Below are 27,970 nucleotides of genomic sequence, written 5' to 3' on the forward strand. Positions count from 1 at the left end.
GAGAAGCTCACAGAGACCGCCATAAGCAACAGTTTAACAGAATGCCACAGACTAATCAACCAAACTTTTTGGGTTGGGTTCTCTTTTATAGTCTGCAGGCATTAAATGAAAGAAGTCAGTGTTCCAGCAGAAGGAGACAACGTTTCAGAAAAGGCATTGTAGCAAACCAAAAAAGAAATTTTAAGCGCAGCAGAGTAACCAGCGCACATACCTGTTAGCTCAGGTGAGTTTAAAAGGCTGCTGTTGATAACAAGGGCATTTGCTAAATAGATGGTGTGTGTGCAACAATATACTGAAAGGTCAATTATATTGTGCAGCTTATCTCACCACCTGTAGTTATTTAGGTGAAAGCTCCAAAATGCTTGCCTAATATGTCTGTTTATCCAAAAGGAAGTAAAAAGGGAGAGCTAGAAAGATAGCATTGCATCACATTACATGGCAATGCAATGCACAGTTGCTGAAGTTGAACCAAAATGAGCTTGTAATCTGGCTTCTGCAACTTTGAACATGAAAAATCCAATGAGGAGAAGAAAAGCAAAGCCAAAGAGTCCATCCCAAAATCCGACAAACAAGCAAAATGAACAAAAAACATTGAATTCAATTCTTTCTGATTTTAGAAACTGCATTAAAGAAGGGGTGCACCGGTCCTGGAGATACTGCAATACCAGGTCAATGCGTGGAGTGGACAGAGCAAGCTCTTTTTCCATCTCCCTGCTCTAAAAATCCATTTAATATATGGTCCCCAGATAGGGGACGTATCAGATATTAAACTGATAAGAACAGATACTACACTTGATCTTAGCCAAAAGGCCGAGAAGCGATAACCAGAATTGGTTTCAAACTACGGAGCCACCCAAGGATCCTGAAAAGTCCATTTGTGGAGATGAGCTCCTGGACTCCCGTTAAGAAGACATGTTGTCAACCTCTAGATCCCTTACATGCCTGCACTTTTCGGCTTGCTGCTGCTGCTGCAATCCACGCGTTTTAGATCTGCATAACTCCACCTCTTTAAACACAGCACCTTCACCCCCTGCTGTTCCCACCCGCCTCAACACCGTTGGAAGGGAGGAGAACCAATTAAGGCGGGGGGTGGGGTGGAACGAGCAGCTGTCTACCCTTAGCAGGAGGGCTCCTGATTACATACCTCTCCTGCTGCTGCTGCTGCGGCTGTCCAGCAGCAGACTGAAGGTGGCTGCTGCTGTGCACAGGTATATAAAGGCTCAGAGCCTATTATGACACGCGCAGCCAGCGTTCCATTGCCACATTCCATCTACTGCAGGCAGGATACCTGGCTGCCTGAATGTCGCTGAGAAGCTCACAGAGACCGCCATAAGCAACAGTTTAACAGAATGCCACAGACTAATCAACCAAACTTTTTGGGTTGGGTTCTCTTTTATAGTCTGCAGGCATTAAATGAAAGAAGTCAGTGTTCCAGCAGAAGGAGACAACGTTTGAGAAAAGGCATTGTAGCAAACCAAAAAAGAAATTTTAAGCGCAGCAGAGTAACCAGCGCACATACCTGTTAGCTCAGGTGAGTTTAAAAGGCTGCTGTTGATAACAAGGGCATTTGCTAAATAGATGGTGTGTGTGCAACAATATACTGAAAGGTCAATTATATTGTGCAGCTTATCTCACCACCTGTAGTTATTTAGGTGAAAGCTCCAAAATGCTTGCCTAATATGTCTGTTTATCCAAAAGGAAGTAAAAAGGGAGAGCTAGAAAGATAGCATTGCATCACATTACATGGCAATGCAATGCACAGTTGCTGAAGTTGAACCAAAATGAGCTTGTAATCTGGCTTCTGCAACTTTGAACATGAAAAATCCAATGAGGAGAAGAAAAGCAAAGCCAAAGAGTCCATCCCAAAATCCGACAAACAAGCAAAATGAACAAAAAACATTGAATTCAATTCTTTCTGATTTTAGAAACTGCATTAAAGAAGGGGTGCACCGGTCCTGGAGATACTGCAATACCAGGTCAATGCGTGGAGTGGACAGAGCAAGCTCTTTTTCCATCTCCCTGTTCTAAAAATCCATTTAATATATGGTCCCCAGATAGGGGACGTATCAGATATTAAACTGATAAGAACAGATACTACACTTGATCTTAGCCAAAAGGCCGAGAAGCGATAACCAGAATTGGTTTCAAACTACGGAGCCACCCAAGGATCCTGAAAAGTCCATTTGTGGAGATGAGCTCCTGGACTCCCGTTAAGAAGACATGTTGTCAACCTCTAGATCCCTTACATGCCTGCACTTTTCGGCTTGCTGCTGCTGCAATCCACGCGTTTTAGATCTGCATAACTCCACCTCTTTAAACACAGCACCTTCACCCCCTGCTGTTCCCACCCGCCTCAACACCATTGGAAGGGAGGAGAACCAATTAAGGCGGGGGGTGGGGTGGAACGAGCAGCTGTCTACCCTTAGCAGGAGGGCTCCTGATTACATACCTCTCCTGCTGCTGCTGCTGCTGGCTGTCCAGCAGCAGACTGAAGGTGGCTGCTGCTGTGCACAGGTATATAAAGGCTCAGAGCCTATTATGACACGCGCAGCCAGCGTTCCATTGCCACATTCCATCTACTGCAGGCAGGATACCTGGCTGGCTGAATGTCGCTGAGAAGCTCACAGAGACCGCCATAAGCAACAGTTTAACAGAATGCCACAGACTAATCAACCAAACTTTTTGGGTTGGGTTCTCTTTTATAGTCTGCAGGCATTAAATGAAAGAAGTCAGTGTTCCAGCAGAAGGAGACAACGTTTCAGAAAAGGCATTGTAGCAAACCAAAAAAGAAATTTTAAGCGCAGCAGAGTAACCAGCGCACATACCTGTTAGCTCAGGTGAGTTTAAAAGGCTGCTGTTGATAACAAGGGCATTTGCTAAATAGATGGTGTGTGTGCAACTATATACTGAAAGGTCAATTATATTGTGCAGCTTATCTCACCACCTGTAGTTATTTAGGTGAAAGCTCCAAAATGCTTGCCTAATATGTCTGTTTATCCAAAAGGAAGTAAAAAGGGAGAGCTAGAAAGATAGCATTGCATCACATTACATGGCAATGCAATGCACAGTTGCTGAAGTTGAACCAAAATGAGCTTGTAATCTGGCTTCTGCAACTTTGAACATGAAAAATCCAATGAGGAGAAGAAAAGCAAAGCCAAAGAGTCCATCCCAAAATCCGACAAACAAGCAAAATGAACAAAAAACATTGAATTCAATTCTTTCTGATTTTAGAAACTGCATTAAAGAAGGGGTGCACCGGTCCTGGAGATACTGCAATACCAGGTCAATGCGTGGAGTGGACAGAGCAAGCTCTTTTTCCATCTCCCTGTTCTAAAAATCCATTTAATATATGGTCCCCAGATAGGGGACGTATCAGATATTAAACTGATAAGAACAGATACTACACTTGATCTTAGCCAAAAGGCCGAGAAGCGATAACCAGAATTGGTTTCAAACTACGGAGCCACCCAAGGATCCTGAAAAGTCCATTTGTGGAGATGAGCTCCTGGACTCCCGTTAAGAAGACATGTTGTCAACCTCTAGATCCCTTACATGCCTGCACTTTTCGGCTTGCTGCTGCTGCAATCCACGCGTTTTAGATCTGCATAACTCCACCTCTTTAAACACAGCACCTTCACCCCCTGCTGTTCCCACCCGCCTCAACACCGTTGGAAGGGAGGAGAACCAATTAAGGCGGGGGGTGGGGTGGAACGAGCAGCTGTCTACCCTTAGCAGGAGGGCTCCTGATTACATACCTCTCCTGCTGCTGCTGCTGCTGGCTGTCCAGCAGCAGACTGAAGGTGGCTGCTGCTGTGCACAGGTATATAAAGGCTCAGAGCCTATTATGACACGCGCAGCCAGCGTTCCATTGCCACATTCCATCTACTGCAGGCAGGATACCTGGCTGGCTGAATGTCGCTGAGAAGCTCACAGAGACCGCCATAAGCAACAGTTTAACAGAATGCCACAGACTAATCAACCAAACTTTTTGGGTTGGGTTCTCTTTTATAGTCTGCAGGCATTAAATGAAAGAAGTCAGTGTTCCAGCAGAAGGAGACAACGTTTCAGAAAAGGCATTGTAGCAAACCAAAAAAGAAATTTTAAGCGCAGCAGAGTAACCAGCGCACATACCTGTTAGCTCAGGTGAGTTTAAAAGGCTGCTGTTGATAACAAGGGCATTTGCTAAATAGATGGTGTGTGTGCAACAATATACTGAAAGGTCAATTATATTGTGCAGCTTATCTCACCACCTGTAGTTATTTAGGTGAAAGCTCCAAAATGCTTGCCTAATATGTCTGTTTATCCAAAAGGAAGTAAAAAGGGAGAGCTAGAAAGATAGCATTGCATCACATTACATGGCAATGCAATGCACAGTTGCTGAAGTTGAACCAAAATGAGCTTGTAATCTGGCTTCTGCAACTTTGAACATGAAAAATCCAATGAGGAGAAGAAAAGCAAAGCCAAAGAGTCCATCCCAAAATCCGACAAACAAGCAAAATGAACAAAAAACATTGAATTCAATTCTTTCTGATTTTAGAAACTGCATTAAAGAAGGGGTGCACCGGTCCTGGAGATACTGCAATACCAGGTCAATGCGTGGAGTGGACAGAGCAAGCTCTTTTTCCATCTCCCTGTTCTAAAAATCCATTTAATATATGGTCCCCAGATAGGGGACGTATCAGATATTAAACTGATAAGAACAGATACTACACTTGATCTTAGCCAAAAGGCCGAGAAGCGATAACCAGAATTGGTTTCAAACTACGGAGCCACCCAAGGATCCTGAAAAGTCCATTTGTGGAGATGAGCTCCTGGACTCCCGTTAAGAAGACATGTTGTCAACCTCTAGATCCCTTACATGCCTGCACTTTTCGGCTTGCTGCTGCTGCAATCCACGCGTTTTAGATCTGCATAACTCCACCTCTTTAAACACAGCACCTTCACCCCCTGCTGTTCCCACCCGCCTCAACACCGTTGGAAGGGAGGAGAACCAATTAAGGCGGGGGGTGGGGTGGAACGAGCAGCTGTCTACCCTTAGCAGGAGGGCTCCTGATTACATACCTCTCCTGCTGCTGCTGCTGCTGGCTGTCCAGCAGCAGACTGAAGGTGGCTGCTGCTGTGCACAGGTATATAAAGGCTCAGAGCCTATTATGACACGCGCAGCCAGCGTTCCATTGCCACATTCCATCTACTGCAGGCAGGATACCTGGCTGGCTGAATGTCGCTGAGAAGCTCACAGAGACCGCCATAAGCAACAGTTTAACAGAATGCCACAGACTAATCAACCAAACTTTTTGGGTTGGGTTCTCTTTTATAGTCTGCAGGCATTAAATGAAAGAAGTCAGTGTTCCAGCAGAAGGAGACAACGTTTCAGAAAAGGCATTGTAGCAAACCAAAAAAGAAATTTTAAGCGCAGCAGAGTAACCAGCGCACATACCTGTTAGCTCAGGTGAGTTTAAAAGGCTGCTGTTGATAACAAGGGCATTTGCTAAATAGATGGTGTGTGTGCAACAATATACTGAAAGGTCAATTATATTGTGCAGCTTATCTCACCACCTGTAGTTATTTAGGTGAAAGCTCCAAAATGCTTGCCTAATATGTCTGTTTATCCAAAAGGAAGTAAAAAGGGAGAGCTAGAAAGATAGCATTGCATCACATTACATGGCAATGCAATGCACAGTTGCTGAAGTTGAACCAAAATGAGCTTGTAATCTGGCTTCTGCAACTTTGAACATGAAAAATCCAATGAGGAGAAGAAAAGCAAAGCCAAAGAGTCCATCCCAAAATCCGACAAACAAGCAAAATGAACAAAAAACATTGAATTCAATTCTTTCTGATTTTAGAAACTGCATTAAAGAAGGGGTGCACCGGTCCTGGAGATACTGCAATACCAGGTCAATGCGTGGAGTGGACAGAGCAAGCTCTTTTTCCATCTCCCTGTTCTAAAAATCCATTTAATATATGGTCCCCAGATAGGGGACGTATCAGATATTAAACTGATAAGAACAGATACTACACTTGATCTTAGCCAAAAGGCCGAGAAGCGATAACCAGAATTGGTTTCAAACTACGGAGCCACCCAAGGATCCTGAAAAGTCCATTTGTGGAGATGAGCTCCTGGACTCCCGTTAAGAAGACATGTTGTCAACCTCTAGATCCCTTACATGCCTGCACTTTTCGGCTTGCTGCTGCTGCAATCCACGCGTTTTAGATCTGCATAACTCCACCTCTTTAAACACAGCACCTTCACCCCCTGCTGTTCCCACCCGCCTCAACACCGTTGGAAGGGAGGAGAACCAATTAAGGCGGGGGGTGGGGTGGAACGAGCAGCTGTCTACCCTTAGCAGGAGGGCTCCTGATTACATACCTCTCCTGCTGCTGCTGCTGCTGGCTGTCCATTAGCAGACTGAAGGTGGCTGCTGCTGTGCACAGGTATATAAAGGCTCAGAGCCTATTATGACACGCGCAGCCAGCGTTCCATTGCCACATTCCATCTACTGCAGGCAGGATACCTGGCTGGCTGAATGTCGCTGAGAAGCTCACAGAGACCGCCATAAGCAACAGTTTAACAGAATGCCACAGACTAATCAACCAAACTTTTTGGGTTGGGTTCTCTTTTATAGTCTGCAGGCATTAAATGAAAGAAGTCAGTGTTCCAGCAGAAGGAGACAACGTTTCAGAAAAGGCATTGTAGCAAACCAAAAAAGAAATTTTAAGCGCAGCAGAGTAACCAGCGCACATACCTGTTAGCTCAGGTGAGTTTAAAAGGCTGCTGTTGATAACAAGGGCATTTGCTAAATAGATGGTGTGTGTGCAACAATATACTGAAAGGTCAATTATATTGTGCAGCTTATCTCACCACCTGTAGTTATTTAGGTGAAAGCTCCAAAATGCTTGCCTAATATGTCTGTTTATCCAAAAGGAAGTAAAAAGGGAGAGCTAGAAAGATAGCATTGCATCACATTACATGGCAATGCAATGCACAGTTGCTGAAGTTGAACCAAAATGAGCTTGTAATCTGGCTTCTGCAACTTTGAACATGAAAAATCCAATGAGGAGAAGAAAAGCAAAGCCAAAGAGTCCATCCCAAAATCCGACAAACAAGCAAAATGAACAAAAAACATTGAATTCAATTCTTTCTGATTTTAGAAACTGCATTAAAGAAGGGGTGCACCGGTCCTGGAGATACTGCAATACCAGGTCAATGCGTGGAGTGGACAGAGCAAGCTCTTTTTCCATCTCCCTGTTCTAAAAATCCATTTAATATATGGTCCCCAGATAGGGGACGTATCAGATATTAAACTGATAAGAACAGATACTACACTTGATCTTAGCCAAAAGGCCGAGAAGCGATAACCAGAATTGGTTTCAAACTACGGAGCCACCCAAGGATCCTGAAAAGTCCATTTGTGGAGATGAGCTCCTGGACTCCCGTTAAGAAGACATGTTGTCAACCTCTAGATCCCTTCCATGCCTGCACTTTTTGGCTTGCTGCTGCTGCAATCCACGCGTTTTAGATCTGCATAACTCCACCTCTTTAAACACAGCACCTTCACCCCCTGCTGTTCCCACCCGCCTCAACACCGTTGGAAGGGAGGAGAACCAATTAAGGCGGGGGGTGGGGTGGAACGAGCAGCTGTCTACCCTTAGCAGGAGGGCTCCTGATTACATACCTCTCCTGCTGCTGCTGCTGCTGGCTGTCCAGCAGCAGACTGAAGGTGGCTGCTGCTGTGCACAGGTATATAAAGGCTCAGAGCCTATTATGACACGCGCAGCCAGCGTTCCATTGCCACATTCCATCTACTGCAGGCAGGATACCTGGCTGGCTGAATGTCGCTGAGAAGCTCACAGAGACCGCCATAAGCAACAGTTTAACAGAATGCCACAGACTAATCAACCAAACTTTTTGGGTTGGGTTCTCTTTTATAGTCTGCAGGCATTAAATGAAAGAAGTCAGTGTTCCAGCAGAAGGAGACAACGTTTCAGAAAAGGCATTGTAGCAAACCAAAAAAGAAATTTTAAGCGCAGCAGAGTAACCAGCGCACATACCTGTTAGCTCAGGTGAGTTTAAAAGGCTGCTGTTGATAACAAGGGCATTTGCTAAATAGATGGTGTGTGTGCAACAATATACTGAAAGGTCAATTATATTGTGCAGCTTATCTCACCACCTGTAGTTATTTAGGTGAAAGCTCCAAAATGCTTGCCTAATATGTCTGTTTATCCAAAAGGAAGTAAAAAGGGAGAGCTAGAAAGATAGCATTGCATCACATTACATGGCAATGCAATGCACAGTTGCTGAAGTTGAACCAAAATGAGCTTGTAATCTGGCTTCTGCAACTTTGAACATGAAAAATCCAATGAGGAGAAGAAAAGCAAAGCCAAAGAGTCCATCCCAAAATCCGACAAACAAGCAAAATGAACAAAAAACATTGAATTCAATTCTTTCTGATTTTAGAAACTGCATTAAAGAAGGGGTGCACCGGTCCTGGAGATACTGCAATACCAGGTCAATGCGTGGAGTGGACAGAGCAAGCTCTTTTTCCATCTCCCTGTTCTAAAAATCCATTTAATATATGGTCCCCAGATAGGGGACGTATCAGATATTAAACTGATAAGAACAGATTTTTTTTTTTTTTTCCCTCAGATGGGGAAATCCACGGTCTATAGTCACGACCAAAGGAACTTCCTTCCAAACAGCTGCATCATCTCAACGACACAAATGCTGCTCCCATCATCACCGGAAAATTTTTATTTCTTCTTTTTAAACCTTACACAGAAAACAAGATCAAGAAGTATTTACAAAATATCTCCACTTTTTAACTTTCCATATTCCCTCCGCATCCACTTCCCCTCTCCTCTTTTTGTCCCATAGGAAACACACATACATCTTCCCCATAATCACCTTCACACTATCCTTTACAGCAATTTCCTTCCTTTTAAACACATACACATTCCTCACATCCCATAACACTTCCTTTATACATGCAAGCATCAACCACAAGACTCTTTCCTTCGTCCCATCACATATTCCCAAACCAAACATAAACAACTCAAAGGACAACAAATTCACACCACACAATTCTTTACACAAAGGCCCCATTCTCCCAATCACATCTCTAGCATACTGGCAATTCCAAAAAACATGCAACACACTTTCCCTTCCACCACAGCCATTTCTTGGACACGTTTCACTCCTCACTAAACCTCTATTCCTCTGAAACTCTCTTACTGGCAACACTCCATGCAAAGACTGCCACACAACCTCACTCTGCTTATTTGTCATACCACCCATCCGCACCTTCTTCCATACTTTTTGCACATCACACCCTCTCACCAAACTTATTCCACTCTCCATTTCTCTACACTCAATCATCCTGTACACAGCCTTCTTATTTCCCAACAACCTCACATCCACATCACACAACTCATACTTCACCAAAAACTTATAAACCCACACATACCACACGGGCACCTCAAAAGCAACCGGACACCGCAAATCCCTCTCTCTCCACTTCAAACGAAAAGAATAAGCCCCAAATAAATATCCACACATACATGAAAACTTTCCATCGCCCATAATCACTTTCAGCACAAACACCACAATATTCACACCCAAAAAAACTTCTAAATTTGGAAAACCCAAACCACCTTTCTCCATACGCTTCACCAACACTTCCCTCCGCGCCCTCTCCATTTTAGAATTCCACAAAAAAACAAACAAAATCCTATTCAATCCTCTCAAAACCATATAACCTGGTGGAAACACAACTGCAACATATAAAAAAATAGGCAACACCACGCTTTTAATGACTAAGATTTTTCCAAAGAAAGTAAGGCTTCTCAACTTCCAAAAACATAACTTCTTTTCAACCTTCTCTTTCGCGTCATCCCAACTTTCTTTCCCATCCAATCTTTCTGAAAACTTCACTCCCAAAACCTTAATGGGCCCACTCACTACGTTCACACCTACATCTCTACTCAAAATACCACTTCCAAAAACCTTACACTCACTCTTTTCCCAATTCACTTTAAATGCAGACGCACCACAAAAGATAGACGCTAACAACTTCACCCGCCTCACCGAACATTCAGAATCACATAATACACACACGTCATCCATATAACCACTCACCTTCCACTCTCTTCCTCCACCTCCCGGCACTTGCACACCTCGAACCACTTTATCCTTCCTCAACATACACAACAAAGGTTCAATTGCACAAATAAAAGCCACAGGGGATAACGGACACCCCTGCCTCACGCCCGAATGCACATTCACTCTCCTACCGACATAACCGTTCATTAAAACACAACTATAAATATCTGTATATAGACTTCTCACTCTCCCAACAAAATCAGCAGGAAAACCCATTCTCAGCAACACTCTAAACAAAAAACCATGCGACAACCTATCATACGCCTTTTCAAAATCCAGGCTCAACAAAAACACACTCTTCTTCCGGCTCATACAATCCCATAGACAATCTCTCAATATACACACACACTCGTGAATCCGTCTCCCAGGTACTGCACAACACTGCTCATCCCCAATCACACTCTCTATCACATCACGCATCCTATTTGCCATTAATTTTGCGTAGATCTTATAATCACAGTTCAATAATGTTATTGGCCTCCAGTTTTTCAGACTCTTCAAATCACCCTTTTTCGGAATCAATACAACCATACCTGCACGCATACTACCTGCCACCTCCATATTTTCCCACATATACTTACAAAAATCCACAAAATCACTCCCAATCACATCCCACATCATGCGGTAAAATTCTACTGGAAGACCATCCTCCCCCGGCGTCTTATTCAAAGCCATACTACACATAACCTTCCATACTTCATCACTTGTCACAGCATCCATCAGCCTCTCTCTTTCCGCCTCATTCAATTTACTCTCTAACGTACTCAAAACATCATTCTCCAAACACTCATCCCTCCACTTTACAGCATACAAATCCTCATAAAACTTTGCCACTTCCTCACACATATCCTCTCCACTCACCTCGCTTCCATCTGCTCCATTCAACACACACATATTTTGCTTTTTCCCAAAAACCTTCTTGAAAAAAAAACGTGAACATTTTTCATCATACTCCAAATTATCAACTTTTGCTCTAAAGACAATATTCCTCCCTTTTTCCAACAAGAACTCATGAACCTCCTTTTTCACTTGTAAAATATCCTCCTCCACCTCCATCCCTCCCTCCCTCAATTTATACAAGAAACTTAAACGTGCATTTAAACTCACAAAATGTCTCCTCTTGACTGCTGCCATCTTATAACCCAAATTTTTGAAAAAAATTTTTGTCTGTTTTTTAACCCAATCCCACCACCCACAAACATTCCCAAAACCATTTTTACACTCACACCACTCCTCATACCGTCTTGCATATTCCTTTCTTACTTCCTCATACTCCAATAACTTAACATTCAACTTCCACAAACCTTTCCCAAACACCCCATTCACATTCACATCCAACTCACACGACATGCACACATGATCTGAAAACAAAACATTCTCCTGCTTATAGTCAACAGGAATCATATTTTTTGAAATAAAACAGTAATCCAATCTAGATTGTATTCTTCCACTTTCGGAAAAGAAGGTATTTAACAAAGGCCTCACTTTACATACACTTTGCATATCATGCAAATCAAAATCACTAACCAACTCTAACAAAGTTTTCCCAGACACATCCACATTCACTCTCCCCACATCACAATTCATATCACCCACAATCACCACAGGCATTCTTCCCGGAACAAAAAGTTTAATTTTTTCAAATAACTTTTTCCGGTCATTTTTCTCCACCGGCGCATAAACATTAATAACACAAAATTTAACATTTTTATACTCAAAATTTGCTAAAATGCACCTCCCCACATCAATCACCACATAATCACTCAAAACCACCTCCCTCCCTTTAACTAAAATCCCCACACCATCATTTTTATTACATGCACTCCCCGACCACACAGATGCTCCATGAGACCATTCATCTCCTCTCACCCCATCCACCACTCCACACTCTTGCAAACAAAAAATCGATGCATTCTTCATAGCCAAAAAATCAAAAATTGCAGCCCTCCTGGCCTTATTTTTAAACACTCTCACATTTTGTGAAATTATAGTAAAACCCATTTTTTCCTTTTTTAAACCTCCTAAAAAAAACGAAAACAGAAAAGTTACAAAAACACTACAAAAACTCCACTCACAAGAAAAAGCCTTTGACTTAAGTCAAAGCTTATAATAGGCATTATCACGCATATTGCAAGGCAACCTTAACCAGCACCCCCACTATCTTCTTCCACCATCTGAACCGAGCAACTCGTTTCCGAGCCGCTAGCAGCATCACCATCACCCTACCTTGCTTTCTTGGCACCCACTTTTCGCTGCGGTGCCTTGATATCTTCTTCATCATTTGCCCCACCACCCTCCCTGTGACACTTTCTACTCCCCCCACCCTCATCGGAGAAGTACTCCTCAATATTCTCAGGATCTGAAGGGTGTGATGACCCTTCCCCAGTTTCCATACAATCTGCAGCATCTACAACGTCCTGAAAGTCCAACGTATCCGGACACCTTCCTTCTCCCGCTGCATTCATCTGCCCCTCCATTCTCCTCAATTCTTTCACAAGCTCCTTCTCCATTTTAGGTGCCTTTTTCTCCTTCTGGTAAGCAGGCCTCAGACTCACAGTTTCAGGGGCAGACCTTTCACTCCGCCTCCTCTGCTCTCTCTCCATTCTAGCAGTTTCTCTTTCTATCTGCTGCAAAACCCTCCTCTCCTCCTCCTCCTTTTTCCTCTCCTTATCAGTTTTCCTGGGCACACCCTGCGGGCAATCTTTAAACATGTGCTCACCACTTCCACACATGTCACAAGCCTTGGGCTTCGGGCACGCACTTGCCACATGCCCCTCCTCTTTGCAGTTACGGCAACATTGCCCTTTCTTACATGCATCCTGCACATGTCCAAAGCAGTAACATTTCCTGCAATACATAGGCTGCCCTACATAGTAAAGGAAGCCCCTATGTCCCGCCACAGAAAAATTCGCAGGAGGATGTCTAAAGCCTCCCACACTTCCAGGATCCTTCTTCAGTTTCACCCGAAACTTGTATTTGCAGTTGAAAATACCTAAAGAATTAAACTGCTTTTCCCCTTTACGCACATAATCACAGTACCGTGCAAGGAAGCCTTCAAGCAATGCTGGCTCAGTAAAAGGGTTATAAACTGTTACCCACACAATCTTTTCTTGAAGTCCAAACAAGGGTTCAAACCACACCCCTTCCAAGAAAGGATCATCAGTGTGACTCCGAAGCCACTCAAACACATCAAGGCAGGTATTTTCTTCTACAAAAGTCACGTCATATGTACCTGATTTAGGAAACTCGTTGACGCTGTAGAAGTCGCCTCGTTTTGCTCCAGCTTTTCCTTCCAAAAGTTTCTCCACGATGAAGGACACATTATTCCTCTCGGAAACTGATGGATCCACTCCAATTCGGATAGTATTCTTCACGAAGTTCATCTTCAAAACCTGTCGGTATAATACCACAGAAAATCGCCAAATCCTTTCGCAAAAAGGCCTGGATTCCTCCAGAGAACTCGCACCTATCAGGCTGCAACCAAATGGTCTTAGCCAAAAGGCCGAGAAGCGATAACCAGAATTGGTTTCAAACTACGGAGCCACCCAAGGATCCTGAAAAGTCCATTTGTGGAGATGAGCTCCTGGACTCCCGTTAAGAAGACATGTTGTCAACCTCTAGATCCCTTACATGCCTGCACTTTTCGGCTTGCTGCTGCTGCAATCCACGCGTTTTAGATCTGCATAACTCCACCTCTTTAAACACAGCACCTTCACCCCCTGCTGTTCCCACCCGCCTCAACACCGTTGGAAGGGAGGAGAACCAATTAAGGCGGGGGGTGGGGTGGAACGAGCAGCTGTCTACCCTTAGCAGGAGGGCTCCTGATTACATACCTCTCCTGCTGCTGCTGCTGCTGGCTGTCCAGCAGCAGACTGAAGGTGGCTGCTGCTGTGCACAGGTATATAAAGGCTCAGAGCCTATTATGACACGCGCAGCCAGCGTTCCATTGCCACATTCCATCTACTGCAGGCAGGATACCTGGCTGGCTGAATGTCGCTGAGAAGCTCACAGAGACCGCCATAAGCAACAGTTTAACAGAATGCCACAGACTAATCAACCAAACTTTTTGGGTTGGGTTCTCTTTTATAGTCTGCAGGCATTAAATGAAAGAAGTCAGTGTTCCAGCAGAAGGAGACAACGTTTCAGAAAAGGCATTGTAGCAAACCAAAAAAGAAATTTTAAGCGCAGCAGAGTAACCAGCGCACATACCTGTTAGCTCAGGTGAGTTTAAAAGGCTGCTGTTGATAACAAGGGCATTTGCTAAATAGATGGTGTGTGTGCAACAATATACTGAAAGGTCAATTATATTGTGCAGCTTATCTCACCACCTGTAGTTATTTAGGTGAAAGCTCCAAAATGCTTGCCTAATATGTCTGTTTATCCAAAAGGAAGTAAAAAGGGAGAGCTAGAAAGATAGCATTGCATCACATTACATGGCAATGCAATGCACAGTTGCTGAAGTTGAACCAAAATGAGCTTGTAATCTGGCTTCTGCAACTTTGAACATGAAAAATCCAATGAGGAGAAGAAAAGCAAAGCCAAAGAGTCCATCCCAAAATCCGACAAACAAGCAAAATGAACAAAAAACATTGAATTCAATTCTTTCTGATTTTAGAAACTGCATTAAAGAAGGGGTGCACCGGTCCTGGAGATACTGCAATACCAGGTCAATGCGTGGAGTGGACAGAACAAGCTCTTTTTCCATCTCCCTGTTCTAAAAATCCATTTAATATATGGTCCCCAGATAGGGGACGTATCAGATATTAAACTGATAAGAACAGATACTACACTTGATCTTAGCCAAAAGGCCGAGAAGCGATAACCAGAATTGGTTTCAAACTACGGAGCCACCCAAGGATCCTGAAAAGTCCATTTGTGGAGATGAGCTCCTGGACTCCCGTTAAGAAGACATGTTGTCAACCTCTAGATCCCTTACATGCCTGCACTTTTCGGCTTGCTGCTGCTGCAATCCACGCGTTTTAGATCTGCATAACTCCACCTCTTTAAACACAGCACCTTCACCCCCTGCTGTTCCCACCCGCCTCAACACCGTTGGAAGGGAGGAGAACCAATTAAGGCGGGGGGTGGGGTGGAACGAGCAGCTGTCTACCCTTAGCAGGAGGGCTCCTGATTACATACCTCTCCTGCTGCTGCTGCTGCTGCTGGCTGTCCAGCAGCAGACTGAAGGTGGCTGCTGCTGTGCACAGGTATATAAAGGCTCAGAGCCTATTATGACACGCGCAGCCAGCGTTCCATTGCCACATTCCATCTACTGCAGGCAGGATACCTGGCTGGCTGAATGTCGCTGAGAAGCTCACAGAGACCGCCATAAGCAACAGTTTAACAGAATGCCACAGACTAATCAACCAAACTTTTTGGGTTGGGTTCTCTTTTATAGTCTGCAGGCATTAAATGAAAGAAGTCAGTGTTCCAGCAGAAGGAGACAACGTTTCAGAAAAGGCATTGTAGCAAACCAAAAAAGAAATTTTAAGCGCAGCAGAGTAACCAGCGCACATACCTGTTAGCTCAGGTGAGTTTAAAAGGCTGCTGTTGATAACAAGGGCATTTGCTAAATAGATGGTGTGTGTGCAACAATATACTGAAAGGTCAATTATATTGTGCAGCTTATCTCACCACCTGTAGTTATTTAGGTGAAAGCTCCAAAATGCTTGCCTAATATGTCTGTTTATCCAAAAGGAAGTAAAAAGGGAGAGCTAGAAAGATAGCATTGCATCACATTACATGGCAATGCAATGCACAGTTGCTGAAGTTGAACCAAAATGAGCTTGTAATCTGGCTTCTGCAACTTTGAACATGAAAAATCCAATGAGGAGAAGAAAAGCAAAGCCAAAGAGTCCATCCCAAAATCCGACAAACAAGCAAAATGAACAAAAAACATTGAATTCAATTCTTTCTGATTTTAGAAACTGCATTAAAGAAGGGGTGCACCGGTCCTGGAGATACTGCAATACCAGGTCAATGCGTGGAGTGGACAGAGCAAGCTCTTTTTCCATCTCCCTGTTCTAAAAATCCATTTAATATATGGTCCCCAGATAGGGGACGTATCAGATATTAAACTGATAAGAACAGATTTTTTTTTTTATCGAAAGCCCGAATTCGTGTACAAAACCCGAGTGCGCTTAAAAAAGTGACAAGTGCCACAAAAAAAGTGCACTAGGATGCTGATCTTCTTGAAACCCTCTCCAAAAGGAGAAGGGTCCCCCAAACCATTCCCCGTCCCTCCGAGCCAGAAGGCCACAGCGAGGAACAGGGACAAATAGCCACCTCCAGCCGGAGCCAGAGGCGACCCAATCTTACCCCCAATACCTGCCCGAGTTCTCACCCGAGCAAGGCACTGGGAGCCAAAGACTGTGCTCCCCTCCCGGAAGAGGGGAGCCAACAACGCTCTCCTCCCGAAAGAGGAGAGCCAGGGGGGTTCAGGGGGGAGCGGAACCTGATGGCCACACACTCCCCCCCTAGACCTGCCAAGAGAGGAACCCGTAAGGGAACCGCATCCCGACAAAATCCTAGTAAGGACGTGGACACACGTGAAAAAGTGGACACACAGTGACAAAAAAAATTAAATAAATAGTGAAGGTTTCACAGTATAATACTGCCCGGACCTTCGACCGGGAATTGAAAAATTCCCCATCCTAAGGCCAGAAGGCCCGGAATAAGGGTGTGTGTGAAGAAAGAAATATTGAAGTGCTAGTGCAAATATGCCATAAACTCAAGTGGGGTTCCCAATCCCAGTGAGTTAAGGCACCCCAGGGTCACCACTCCTGGGGCACTTCACACTTCGGGCTTTCGATCTTCCCCGGCCCAATGGCGTCGATCCTGGGGGGCCATGCTTTCCACCAGATGACTATATTAGCCAACTGGCGTACTAACAAGCGCCTAAGCCCCAGTGTGCATAATGTATCAATCTACTAGGGCGGCCAACATCCAAAACCGCCTTTTCGAAAGATACTACACTTGATCTTAGCCAAAAGGCCGAGAAGCGATAACCAGAATTGGTTTCAAACTACGGAGCCACCCAAGGATCCTGAAAAGTCCATTTGTGGAGATGAGCTCCTGGACTCCCGTTAAGAAGACATGTTGTCAACCTCTAGATCCCTTACATGCCTGCACTTTTCGGCTTGCTGCTGCTGCAATCCACGCGTTTTAGATCTGCATAACTCCACCTCTTTAAACACAGCACCTTCACCCCCTGCTGTTCCCACCCGCCTCAACACCGTTGGAAGGGAGGAGAACCAATTAAGGCGGGGGGTGGGGTGGAACGAGCAGCTGTCTACCCTTAGCAGGAGGGCTCCTGATTACATACCTCTCCTGCTGCTGCTGCTGCTGGCTGTCCAGCAGCAGACTGAAGGTGGCTGCTGCTGTGCACAGGTATATAAAGGCTCAGAGCCTATTATGACACGCGCAGCCAGCGTTCCATTGCCACATTCCATCTACTGCAGGCAGGATACCTGGCTGGCTGAATGTCGCTGAGAAGCTCACAGAGACCGCCATAAGCAACAGTTTAACAGAATGCCACAGACTAATCAACCAAACTTTTTGGGTTGGGTTCTCTTTTATAGTCTGCAGGCATTAAATGAAAGAAGTCAGTGTTCCAGCAGAAGGAGACAACGTTTCAGAAAAGGCATTGTAGCAAACCAAAAAAGAAATTTTAAGCGCAGCAGAGTAACCAGCGCACATACCTGTTAGCTCAGGTGAGTTTAAAAGGCTGCTGTTGATAACAAGGGCATTTGCTAAATAGATGGTGTGTGTGCAACAATATACTGAAAGGTCAATTATATTGTGCAGCTTATCTCACCACCTGTAGTTATTTAGGTGAAAGCTCCAAAATGCTTGCCTAATATGTCTGTTTATCCAAAAGGAAGTAAAAAGGGAGAGCTAGAAAGATAGCATTGCATCACATTACATGGCAATGCAATGCACAGTTGCTGAAGTTGAACCAAAATGAGCTTGTAATCTGGCTTCTGCAACTTTGAACATGAAAAATCCAATGAGGAGAAGAAAAGCAAAGCCAAAGAGTCCATCCCAAAATCCGACAAACAAGCAAAATGAACAAAAAACATTGAATTCAATTCTTTCTGATTTTAGAAACTGCATTAAAGAAGGGGTGCACCGGTCCTGGAGATACTGCAATACCAGGTCAATGCGTGGAGTGGACAGAGCAAGCTCTTTTTCCATCTCCCTGTTCTAAAAATCCATTTAATATATGGTCCCCAGATAGGGGACGTATCAGATATTAAACTGATAAGAACAGATACTACACTTGATCTTAGCCAAAAGGCCGAGAAGCGATAACCAGAATTGGTTTCAAACTACGGAGCCACCCAAGGATCCTGAAAAGTCCATTTGTGGAGATGAGCTCCTGGACTCCCGTTAAGAAGACATGTTGTCAACCTCTAGATCCCTTACATGCCTGCACTTTTCGGCTTGCTGCTGCTGCAATCCACGCGTTTTAGATCTGCATAACTCCACCTCTTTAAACACAGCACCTTCACCCCCTGCTGTTCCCACCCGCCTCAACACCGTTGGAAGGGAGGAGAACCAATTAAGGCGGGGGGTGGGGTGGAACGAGCAGCTGTCTACCCTTAGCAGGAGGGCTCCTGATTACATACCTCTCCTGCTGCTGCTGCTGCTGGCTGTCCAGCAGCAGACTGATGGTGGCTGCTGCTGTGCACAGGTATATAAAGGCTCAGAGCCTATTATGACACGCGCAGCCAGCGTTCCATTGCCACATTCCATCTACTGCAGGCAGGATACCTGGCTGGCTGAATGTCGCTGAGAAGCTCACAGAGACCGCCATAAGCAACAGTTTAACAGAATGCCACAGACTAATCAACCAAACTTTTTGGGTTGGGTTCTCTTTTATAGTCTGCAGGCATTAAATGAAAGAAGTCAGTGTTCCAGCAGAAGGAGACAACGTTTCAGAAAAGGCATTGTAGCAAGCCAAAAAAGAAATTTTAAGCGCAGCAGAGTAACCAGCGCACATACCTGTTAGCTCAGGTGAGTTTAAAAGGCTGCTGTTGATAACAAGGGCATTTGCTAAATAGATGGTGTGTGTGCAACAATATACTGAAAGGTCAATTATATTGTGCAGCTTATCTCACCACCTGTAGTTATTTAGGTGAAAGCTCCAAAATGCTTGCCTAATATGTCTGTTTATCCAAAAGGAAGTAAAAAGGGAGAGCTAGAAAGATAGCATTGCATCACATTACATGGCAATGCAATGCACAGTTGCTGAAGTTGAACCAAAATGAGCTTGTAATCTGGCTTCTGCAACTTTGAACATGAAAAATCCAATGAGGAGAAGAAAAGCAAAGCCAAAGAGTCCATCCCAAAATCCGACAAACAAGCAAAATGAACAAAAAACATTGAATTCAATTCTTTCTGATTTTAGAAACTGCATTAAAGAAGGGGTGCACCGGTCCTGGAGATACTGCAATACCAGGTCAATGCGTGGAGTGGACAGAGCAAGCTCTTTTTCCATCTCCCTGTTCTAAAAATCCATTTAATATATGGTCCCCAGATAGGGGACGTATCAGATATTAAACTGATAAGAACAGATACTACACTTGATCTTAGCCAAAAGGCCGAGAAGCGATAACCAGAATTGGTTTCAAACTACGGAGCCACCCAAGGATCCTGAAAAGTCCATTTGTGGAGATGAGCTCCTGGACTCCCGTTAAGAAGACATGTTGTCAACCTCTAGATCCCTTACATGCCTGCACTTTTCGGCTTGCTGCTGCTGCAATCCACGCGTTTTAGATCTGCATAACTCCACCTCTTTAAACACAGCACCTTCACCCCCTGCTGTTCCCACCCGCCTCAACACCGTTGGAAGGGAGGAGAACCAATTAAGGCGGGGGGTGGGGTGGAACGAGCAGCTGTCTACCCTTAGCAGGAGGGCTCCTGATTACATACCTCTCCTGCTGCTGCTGCTGCTGGCTGTCCAGCAGCAGACTGATGGTGGCTGCTGCTGTGCACAGGTATATAAAGGCTCAGAGCCTATTATGACACGCGCAGCCAGCGTTCCATTGCCACATTCCATCTACTGCAGGCAGGATACCTGGCTGGCTGAATGTCGCTGAGAAGCTCACAGAGACCGCCATAAGCAACAGTTTAACAGAATGCCACAGACTAATCAACCAAACTTTTTGGGTTGGGTTCTCTTTTATAGTCTGCAGGCATTAAATGAAAGAAGTCAGTGTTCCAGCAGAAGGAGACAACGTTTCAGAAAAGGCATTGTAGCAAACCAAAAAAGAAATTTTAAGCGCAGCAGAGTAACCAGCGCACATACCTGTTAGCTCAGGTGAGTTTAAAAGGCTGCTGTTGATAACAAGGGCATTTGCTAAATAGATGGTGTGTGTGCAACAATATACTGAAAGGTCAATTATATTGTGCAGCTTATCTCACCACCTGTAGTTATTTAGGTGAAAGCTCCAAAATGCTTGCCTAATATGTCTGTTTATCCAAAAGGAAGTAAAAAGGGAGAGCTAGAAAGATAGCATTGCATCACATTACATGGCAATGCAATGCACAGTTGCTGAAGTTGAACCAAAATGAGCTTGTAATCTGGCTTCTGCAACTTTGAACATGAAAAATCCAATGAGGAGAAGAAAAGCAAAGCCAAAGAGTCCATCCCAAAATCCGTCAAACAAGCAAAATGAACAAAAAACATTGAATTCAATTCTTTCTGATTTTAGAAACTGCATTAAAGAAGGGGTGCACCGGTCCTGGAGATACTGCAATACCAGGTCAATGCGTGGAGTGGACAGAGCAAGCTCTTTTTCCATCTCCCTGTTCTAAAAATCCATTTAATATATGGTCCCCAGATAGGGGACGTATCAGATATTAAACTGATAAGAACAGATACTACACTTGATCTTAGCCAAAAGGCCGAGAAGCGATAACCAGAATTGGTTTCAAACTACGGAGCCACCCAAGGATCCTGAAAAGTCCATTTGTGGAGATGAGCTCCTGGACTCCCGTTAAGAAGACATGTTGTCAACCTCTAGATCCCTTACATGCCTGCACTTTTCGGCTTGCTGCTGCTGCAATCCACGCGTTTTAGATCTGCATAACTCCACCTCTTTAAACACAGCACCTTCACCCCCTGCTGTTCCCACCCGCCTCAACACCGTTGGAAGGGAGGAGAACCAATTAAGGCGGGGGGTGGGGTGGAACGAGCAGCTGTCTACCCTTAGCAGGAGGGCTCCTGATTACATACCTCTCCTGCTGCTGCTGCTGCTGGCTGTCCAGCAGCAGACTGAAGGTGGCTGCTGCTGTGCACAGGTATATAAAGGCTCAGAGCCTATTATGACACGCGCAGCCAGCGTTCCATTGCCACATTCCATCTACTGCAGGCAGGATACCTGGCTGGCTGAATGTCGCTGAGAAGCTCACAGAGACCGCCATAAGCAACAGTTTAACAGAATGCCACAGACTAATCAACCAAACTTTTTGGGTTGGGTTCTCTTTTATAGTCTGCAGGCATTAAATGAAAGAAGTCAGTGTTCCAGCAGAAGGAGACAACGTTTCAGAAAAGGCATTGTAGCAAACCAAAAAAGAAATTTTAAGCGCAGCAGAGTAACCAGCGCACATACCTGTTAGCTCAGGTGAGTTTAAAAGGCTGCTGTTGATAACAAGGGCATTTGCTAAATAGATGGTGTGTGTGCAACAATATACTGAAAGGTCAATTATATTGTGCAGCTTATCTCACCACCTGTAGTTATTTAGGTGAAAGCTCCAAAATGCTTGCCTAATATGTCTGTTTATCCAAAAGGAAGTAAAAAGGGAGAGCTAGAAAGATAGCATTGCATCACATTACATGGCAATGCAATGCACAGTTGCTGAAGTTGAACCAAAATGAGCTTGTAATCTGGCTTCTGCAACTTTGAACATGAAAAATCCAATGAGGAGAAGAAAAGCAAAGCCAAAGAGTCCATCCCAAAATCCGACAAACAAGCAAAATGAACAAAAAACATTGAATTCAATTCTTTCTGATTTTAGAAACTGCATTAAAGAAGGGGTGCACCGGTCCTGGAGATACTGCAATACCAGGTCAATGCGTGGAGTGGACAGAGCAAGCTCTTTTTCCATCTCCCTGTTCTAAAATCCATTTAATATATGGTCCCCAGATAGGGGACGTATCAGATATTAAACTGATAAGAACAGATACTACACTTGATCTTAGCCAAAAGGCCGAGAAGCAATAACCAGAATTGGTTTCAAACTACGGAGCCACCCAAGGATCCTGAAAAGTCCATTTGTGGAGATGAGCTCCTGGACTCCCGTTAAGAAGACATGTTGTCAACCTCTAGATCCCTTACATGCCTGCACTTTTCGGCTTGCTGCTGCTGCAATCCACACGTTTTAGATCTGCATAACTCCACCTCTTTAAACACAGCACCTTCACCCCCTGCTGTTCCCACCCGCCTCAACACCGTTGGAAGGGAGGAGAACCAATTAAGGCGGGGGGTGGGGTGGAACGAGCAGCTGTCTACCCTTAGCAGGAGGGCTCCTGATTACATACCTCTCCTGCTGCTGCTGCTGCTGGCTGTCCAGCAGCAGACTGATGGTGGCTGCTGCTGTGCACAGGTATATAAAGGCTCAGAGCCTATTATGACACGCGCAGCCAGCGTTCCATTGCCACATTCCATCTACTGCAGGCAGGATACCTGGCTGGCTGAATGTCGCTGAGAAGCTCACAGAGACCGCCATAAGCAACAGTTTAACAGAATGCCACAGACTAATCAACCAAACTTTTTGGGTTGGGTTCTCTTTTATAGTCTGCAGGCATTAAATGAAAGAAGTCAGTGTTCCAGCAGAAGGAGACAACGTTTCAGAAAAGGCATTGTAGCAAACCAAAAAAGAAATTTTAAGCGCAGCAGAGTAACCAGCGCACATACCTGTTAGCTCAGGTGAGTTTAAAAGGCTGCTGTTGATAACAAGGGCATTTGCTAAATAGATGGTGTGTGTGCAACAATATACTGAAAGGTCAATTATATTGTGCAGCTTATCTCACCACCTGTAGTTATTTAGGTGAAAGCTCCAAAATGCTTGCCTAATATGTCTGTTTATCCAAAAGGAAGTAAAAAGGGAGAGCTAGAAAGATAGCATTGCATCACATTACATGGCAATGCAATGCACAGTTGCTGAAGTTGAACCAAAATGAGCTTGTAATCTGGCTTCTGCAACTTTGAACATGAAAAATCCAATGAGGAGAAGAAAAGCAAAGCCAAAGAGTCCATCCCAAAATCCGACAAACAAGCAAAATGAACAAAAAACATTGAATTCAATTCTTTCTGATTTTAGAAACTGCATTAAAGAAGGGGTGCACCGGTCCTGGAGATACTGCAATACCAGTTCAATGCGTGGAGTGGACAGAGCAAGCTCTTTTTCCATCTCCCTGTTCTAAAAATCCATTTAATATATGGTCCCCAGATAGGGGACGTATCAGATATTAAACTGATAAGAACAGATACTACACTTGATCTTAGCCAAAAGGCCGAGAAGCGATAACCAGAATTGGTTTCAAACTACGGAGCCACCCAAGGATCCTGAAAAGTCCATTTGTGGAGATGAGCTCCTGGACTCCCGTTAAGAAGACATGTTGTCAACCTCTAGATCCCTTACATGCCTGCACTTTTCGGCTTGCTGCTGCTGCAATCCACGCGTTTTAGATCTGCATAACTCCACCTCTTTAAACACAGCACCTTCACCCCCTGCTGTTCCCACCCGCCTCAACACCGTTGGAAGGGAGGAGAACCAATTAAGGCGGGGGGTGGGGTGGAACGAGCAGCTGTCTACCCTTAGCAGGAGGGCTCCTGATTACATACCTCTCCTGCTGCTGCTGCTGCTGGCTGTCCAGCAGCAGACTGAAGGTGGCTGCTGCTGTGCACAGGTATATAAAGGCTCAGAGCCTATTATGACACGCGCAGCCAGCGTTCCATTGCCACATTCCATCTACTGCAGGCAGGATACCTGGCTGGCTGAATGTCGCTGAGAAGCTCACAGAGACCGCCATAAGCAACAGTTTAACAGAATGCCACAGACTAATCAACCAAACTTTTTGGGTTGGGTTCTCTTTTATAGTCTGCAGGCATTAAATGAAAGAAGTCAGTGTTCCAGCAGAAGGAGGCAACGTTTCAGAAAAGGCATTGTAGCAAACCAAAAAAGAAATTTTAAGCGCAGCAGAGTAACCAGCGCACATACCTGTTAGCTCAGGTGAGTTTAAAAGGCTGCTGTTGATAACAAGGGCATTTGCTAAATAGATGGTGTGTGTGCAACAATATACTGAAAGGTCAATTATATTGTGCAGCTTATCTCACCACCTGTAGTTATTTAGGTGAAAGCTCCAAAATGCTTGCCTAATATGTCTGTTTATCCAAAAGGAAGTAAAAAGGGAGAGCTAGAAAGATAGCATTGCTTCACATTACATGGCAATGCAATGCACAGTTGCTGAAGTTGAACCAAAATGAGCTTGTAATCTGGCTTCTGCAACTTTGAACATGAAAAATCCAATGAGGAGAAGAAAAGCAAAGCCAAAGAGTCCATCCCAAAATCCGACAAACAAGCAAAATGAACAAAAAACATTGAATTCAATTCTTTCTGATTTTAGAAGCTGCATTAAAGAAGGGGTGCACCGGTCCTGGAGATACTGCAATACCAGGTCAATGCGTGGAGTGGACAGAGCAAGCTCTTTTTCCATCTCCCTGTTCTAAAAATTCATTTAATATATGGTCCCCAGATAGGGGACGTATCAGATATTAAACTGATAAGAACAGATACTACACTTGATCTTAGCCAAAAGGCTGAGAAGCGATAACCAGAATTGGTTTCAAACTACGGAGCCACCCAAGGATCCTGAAAAGTCCATTTGTGGAGATGAGCTCCTGGACTCCCGTTAAGAAGACATGTTGTCAACCTCTAGATCCCTTACATGCCTGCACTTTTCGGCTTGCTGCTGCTGCAATCCCCGCGTTTTAGATCTGCATAACTCCACCTCTTTAAACACAGCACCTTCACCCCCTGCTGTTCCCACCCGCCTCAACACCGTTGGAAGGGAGGAGAACCAATTAAGGCGGGGGGTGGGGTGGAACGAGCAGCTGTCTACCCTTAGCAGGAGGGCTCCTGATTACATACCTCTCCTGCTGCTGCTGCTGCTGGCTGTCCAGCAGCAGACTGAAGGTGGCTGCTGCTGTGCACAGGTATATAAAGGCTCAGAGCCTATTATGACACGTGCAGCCAGCGTTCCATTGCCACATTCCATCTACTGCAGGCAGGATACCTGGCTGGCTGAATGTCGCTGAGAAGCTCACAGAGACCGCCATAAGCAACAGTTTAACAGAATGCCACAGACTAATCAACCAAACTTTTTGGGTTGGGTTCTCTTTTATAGTCTGCAGGCATTAAATGAAAGAAGTCAGTGTTCCAGCAGAAGGAGACAACGTTTCAGAAAAGGCATTGTAGCAAACCAAAAAAGAAATTTTAAGCGCAGCAGAGTAACCAGCGCACATACCTGTTAGCTCAGGTGAGTTTAAAAGGCTGCTGTTGATAACAAGGGCATTTGCTAAATAGATGGTGTGTGTGCAACAATATACTGAAAGGTCAATTATATTGTGCAGCTTATCTCACCACCTGTAGTTATTTAGGTGAAAGCTCCAAAATGCTTGCCTAATATGTCTGTTTATCCAAAAGGAAGTAAAAAGGGTGAGCTAGAAAGATAGCATTGCATCACATTACATGGCAATGCAATGCACAGTTGCTGAAGTTGAACCAAAATGAGCTTGTAATCTGGCTTCTGCAACTTTGAACATGAAAAATCCAATGAGGAGAAGAAAAGCAAAGCCAAAGAGTCCATCCCAAAATCCGACAAACAAGCAAAATGAACAAAAAACATTGAATTCAATTCTTTCTGATTTTAGAAACTGCATTAAAGAAGGGGTGCACCGGTCCTGGAGATACTGCAATACCAGGTCAATGCGTGGAGTGGACAGAGCAAGCTCTTTTTCCATCTCCCTGTTCTAAAAATCCATTTAATATATGGTCCCCAGATAGGGGACGTATCAGATATTAAACTGATAAGAACAGATTTTTTTTTTTTTTTTTTTTCTCCTCAGACGAGGAAATTCCACAGTCTATGGAAACCAGACAAAGGAAAATTCCATCAAAACAGCTGCGTCAAATCCAATACGCAATTTGCTGTCCCCATCATCATCGGAAATATTTATTTCATATTTCAAAACAACAATAACAAAAATCAAGAGGTACTAACAATATATCTCCACTTTTTAACTTTCCATATTCCCTCCGCATCCACTTCCCCTCTCCTCTTTTTGTCCCATAGGAAACACACATACATCTTCCCCATAATCACCTTCACACTATCCTTTACAGCAATTTCCTTCCTTTTAAACACATACACATTCCTCACATCCCATAACACTTCCTTTATACACGCAAGCATCAACCACAAGACTCTTTCCTTCGTCCCATCACATATTCCCAAACCAAACATAAACAACTCAAAGGACAACAAATTCACACCACACAATTCTTTACACAAAGGCCCCATTCTCCCAATCACATCTCTAGCATACTGGCAATTCCAAAAAACATGCAACACACTTTCCCTTCCACCACAGCCATTTCTTGGACACATTTCACTCCTCACCAAACCTCTATTCCTCTGAAACTCTCTCACAGGTAATACTCCATGTAAAGACTGCCACACAACTTCACTCTGTTTGTTGGTCATACCACTCATCCGCACTTTCTTCCAAACCTTCTGCACATCACCACCCCTAACCATATTTATTCCACATTCTACCTCTCTACATTCAATCATCCTATACACAGCCTTCTTATTCTCCAGCAATCTCACATCTGCATCACACAGTTCATACCTCACCAAAAACTTATAAACCCACACATACCATACAGGCACCTCAAAAGCAATCGGACATCGCAAATCCCTTTCTTGCCACTTTAAACGAAACAAATACGCTCCAAATAAATACCTACACATAGATGAAAACTTTCCATCCGCCCTAATCACTTTCAAAACAAACACAACGATATTCACACCAAAAAACACGTCCAAATTCGGAAAACCCAAACCACCTTTTTCCACTCTTTTAACCAAAATTTCTCTCCTAGCTCTCTCCATTTTCGAGTTCCACAAAAAAACAAATAAAATTCTATTCAAGCTTCTCATACACATATATCCTGGTGGAAATACTACCGCAATATATAAAAATATTGGCAACACCACACTCTTAACAATTAAAATCTTCCCAAAAAAGGATAAACTCCTCAATTTCCAAAAATTCAACTTCTGCTCAACTTTTCCTTTCGCATCATCCCAACTTTCTTTCCCATCCAAACTCTCTGAAAACTTCACACCCAAAACTTTAATAGGTCCATTCACTACATTCACACCTACATCCCTACTTAAACTTCCGCCTCCAAAACCCTTACACTCACTCTTTTCCCAATTCACTTTAAACGCAGATGCACCACAAAAAATAGACACTAACAACTTCACCCGCCTCACCGAACATTCAGAATCACATAATACACACACGTCATCCATATAACCACTCACCTTCCATTCTTTTCCTCCACCTCCCGGCACTTGCACACCACGAATTACCTTATCTTTCCTCAGCATACACAACAATGGCTCAATTGCACAAATAAATGCTACAGGGGACAAAGGACACCCCTGTCGCACACCCGAAAACACATTCACTTTCCTACCCACATACCCATTCATTAATACACAGCTATAAACAC

At 44.1% G+C, this 27,970-nt stretch overlaps 16 non-coding genes and 1 pseudogene across 16 annotated transcripts; all 17 read right to left on the reverse strand.

Annotated features, from left to right (window-relative positions):
- Positions 1–631: 631 nt before the first annotated feature.
- Positions 632–822, reverse strand: LOC141226933 (U2 spliceosomal RNA). The gene has a single exon (XR_012294048.1). It is a non-coding gene; the product is annotated as a U2 spliceosomal RNA (small nuclear RNA).
- A 1,117-nt stretch (positions 823–1,939) lies between these two features.
- LOC141227714 (U2 spliceosomal RNA) lies at positions 1,940–2,130 on the reverse strand. Its single transcript, XR_012294696.1, has one exon. It is a non-coding gene; the product is annotated as a U2 spliceosomal RNA (small nuclear RNA).
- Positions 2,131–3,245: 1,115 nt separating this feature from the next.
- LOC141227725 (U2 spliceosomal RNA) lies at positions 3,246–3,436 on the reverse strand. The gene has a single exon (XR_012294707.1). It is a non-coding gene; the product is annotated as a U2 spliceosomal RNA (small nuclear RNA).
- Positions 3,437–4,551: 1,115 nt separating this feature from the next.
- On the reverse strand, positions 4,552–4,742 carry LOC141227736 (U2 spliceosomal RNA). The gene has a single exon (XR_012294718.1). It is a non-coding gene; the product is annotated as a U2 spliceosomal RNA (small nuclear RNA).
- A 1,115-nt stretch (positions 4,743–5,857) lies between these two features.
- On the reverse strand, positions 5,858–6,048 carry LOC141227747 (U2 spliceosomal RNA). Its single transcript, XR_012294729.1, has one exon. It is a non-coding gene; the product is annotated as a U2 spliceosomal RNA (small nuclear RNA).
- A 1,115-nt stretch (positions 6,049–7,163) lies between these two features.
- LOC141227758 (U2 spliceosomal RNA) lies at positions 7,164–7,354 on the reverse strand. Its single transcript, XR_012294740.1, has one exon. It is a non-coding gene; the product is annotated as a U2 spliceosomal RNA (small nuclear RNA).
- Positions 7,355–8,469: 1,115 nt separating this feature from the next.
- LOC141227205 (U2 spliceosomal RNA) lies at positions 8,470–8,661 on the reverse strand. Its single transcript, XR_012294297.1, has one exon. It is a non-coding gene; the product is annotated as a U2 spliceosomal RNA (small nuclear RNA).
- A 6,124-nt stretch (positions 8,662–14,785) lies between these two features.
- On the reverse strand, positions 14,786–14,976 carry LOC141227018 (U2 spliceosomal RNA). The gene has a single exon (XR_012294131.1). It is a non-coding gene; the product is annotated as a U2 spliceosomal RNA (small nuclear RNA).
- A 1,118-nt stretch (positions 14,977–16,094) lies between these two features.
- LOC141227140 (U2 spliceosomal RNA) lies at positions 16,095–16,277 on the reverse strand. The gene has a single exon (XR_012294246.1). It is a non-coding gene; the product is annotated as a U2 spliceosomal RNA (small nuclear RNA).
- Positions 16,278–17,069: 792 nt separating this feature from the next.
- On the reverse strand, positions 17,070–17,161 carry LOC141227329 (U2 spliceosomal RNA; annotated as a pseudogene).
- A 1,115-nt stretch (positions 17,162–18,276) lies between these two features.
- On the reverse strand, positions 18,277–18,467 carry LOC141227769 (U2 spliceosomal RNA). The gene has a single exon (XR_012294751.1). It is a non-coding gene; the product is annotated as a U2 spliceosomal RNA (small nuclear RNA).
- A 1,115-nt stretch (positions 18,468–19,582) lies between these two features.
- Positions 19,583–19,773, reverse strand: LOC141227782 (U2 spliceosomal RNA). Its single transcript, XR_012294763.1, has one exon. It is a non-coding gene; the product is annotated as a U2 spliceosomal RNA (small nuclear RNA).
- A 1,115-nt stretch (positions 19,774–20,888) lies between these two features.
- Positions 20,889–21,079, reverse strand: LOC141227793 (U2 spliceosomal RNA). Its single transcript, XR_012294774.1, has one exon. It is a non-coding gene; the product is annotated as a U2 spliceosomal RNA (small nuclear RNA).
- A 1,115-nt stretch (positions 21,080–22,194) lies between these two features.
- LOC141227100 (U2 spliceosomal RNA) lies at positions 22,195–22,384 on the reverse strand. The gene has a single exon (XR_012294208.1). It is a non-coding gene; the product is annotated as a U2 spliceosomal RNA (small nuclear RNA).
- A 1,115-nt stretch (positions 22,385–23,499) lies between these two features.
- On the reverse strand, positions 23,500–23,690 carry LOC141227051 (U2 spliceosomal RNA). The gene has a single exon (XR_012294162.1). It is a non-coding gene; the product is annotated as a U2 spliceosomal RNA (small nuclear RNA).
- Positions 23,691–24,805: 1,115 nt separating this feature from the next.
- Positions 24,806–24,996, reverse strand: LOC141226953 (U2 spliceosomal RNA). Its single transcript, XR_012294066.1, has one exon. It is a non-coding gene; the product is annotated as a U2 spliceosomal RNA (small nuclear RNA).
- Positions 24,997–26,111: 1,115 nt separating this feature from the next.
- LOC141227230 (U2 spliceosomal RNA) lies at positions 26,112–26,302 on the reverse strand. The gene has a single exon (XR_012294320.1). It is a non-coding gene; the product is annotated as a U2 spliceosomal RNA (small nuclear RNA).
- Positions 26,303–27,970: the final 1,668 nt, after the last annotated feature.

This window comes from Phyllobates terribilis, unplaced genomic scaffold, assembly GCF_046119375.1.
Source record: "Phyllobates terribilis strain yellow unplaced genomic scaffold, ASM4611937v1 Scaffold_416__1_contigs__length_1633014, whole genome shotgun sequence".
NCBI classification, from domain to species: domain Eukaryota; kingdom Metazoa; phylum Chordata; class Amphibia; order Anura; family Dendrobatidae; genus Phyllobates; species Phyllobates terribilis.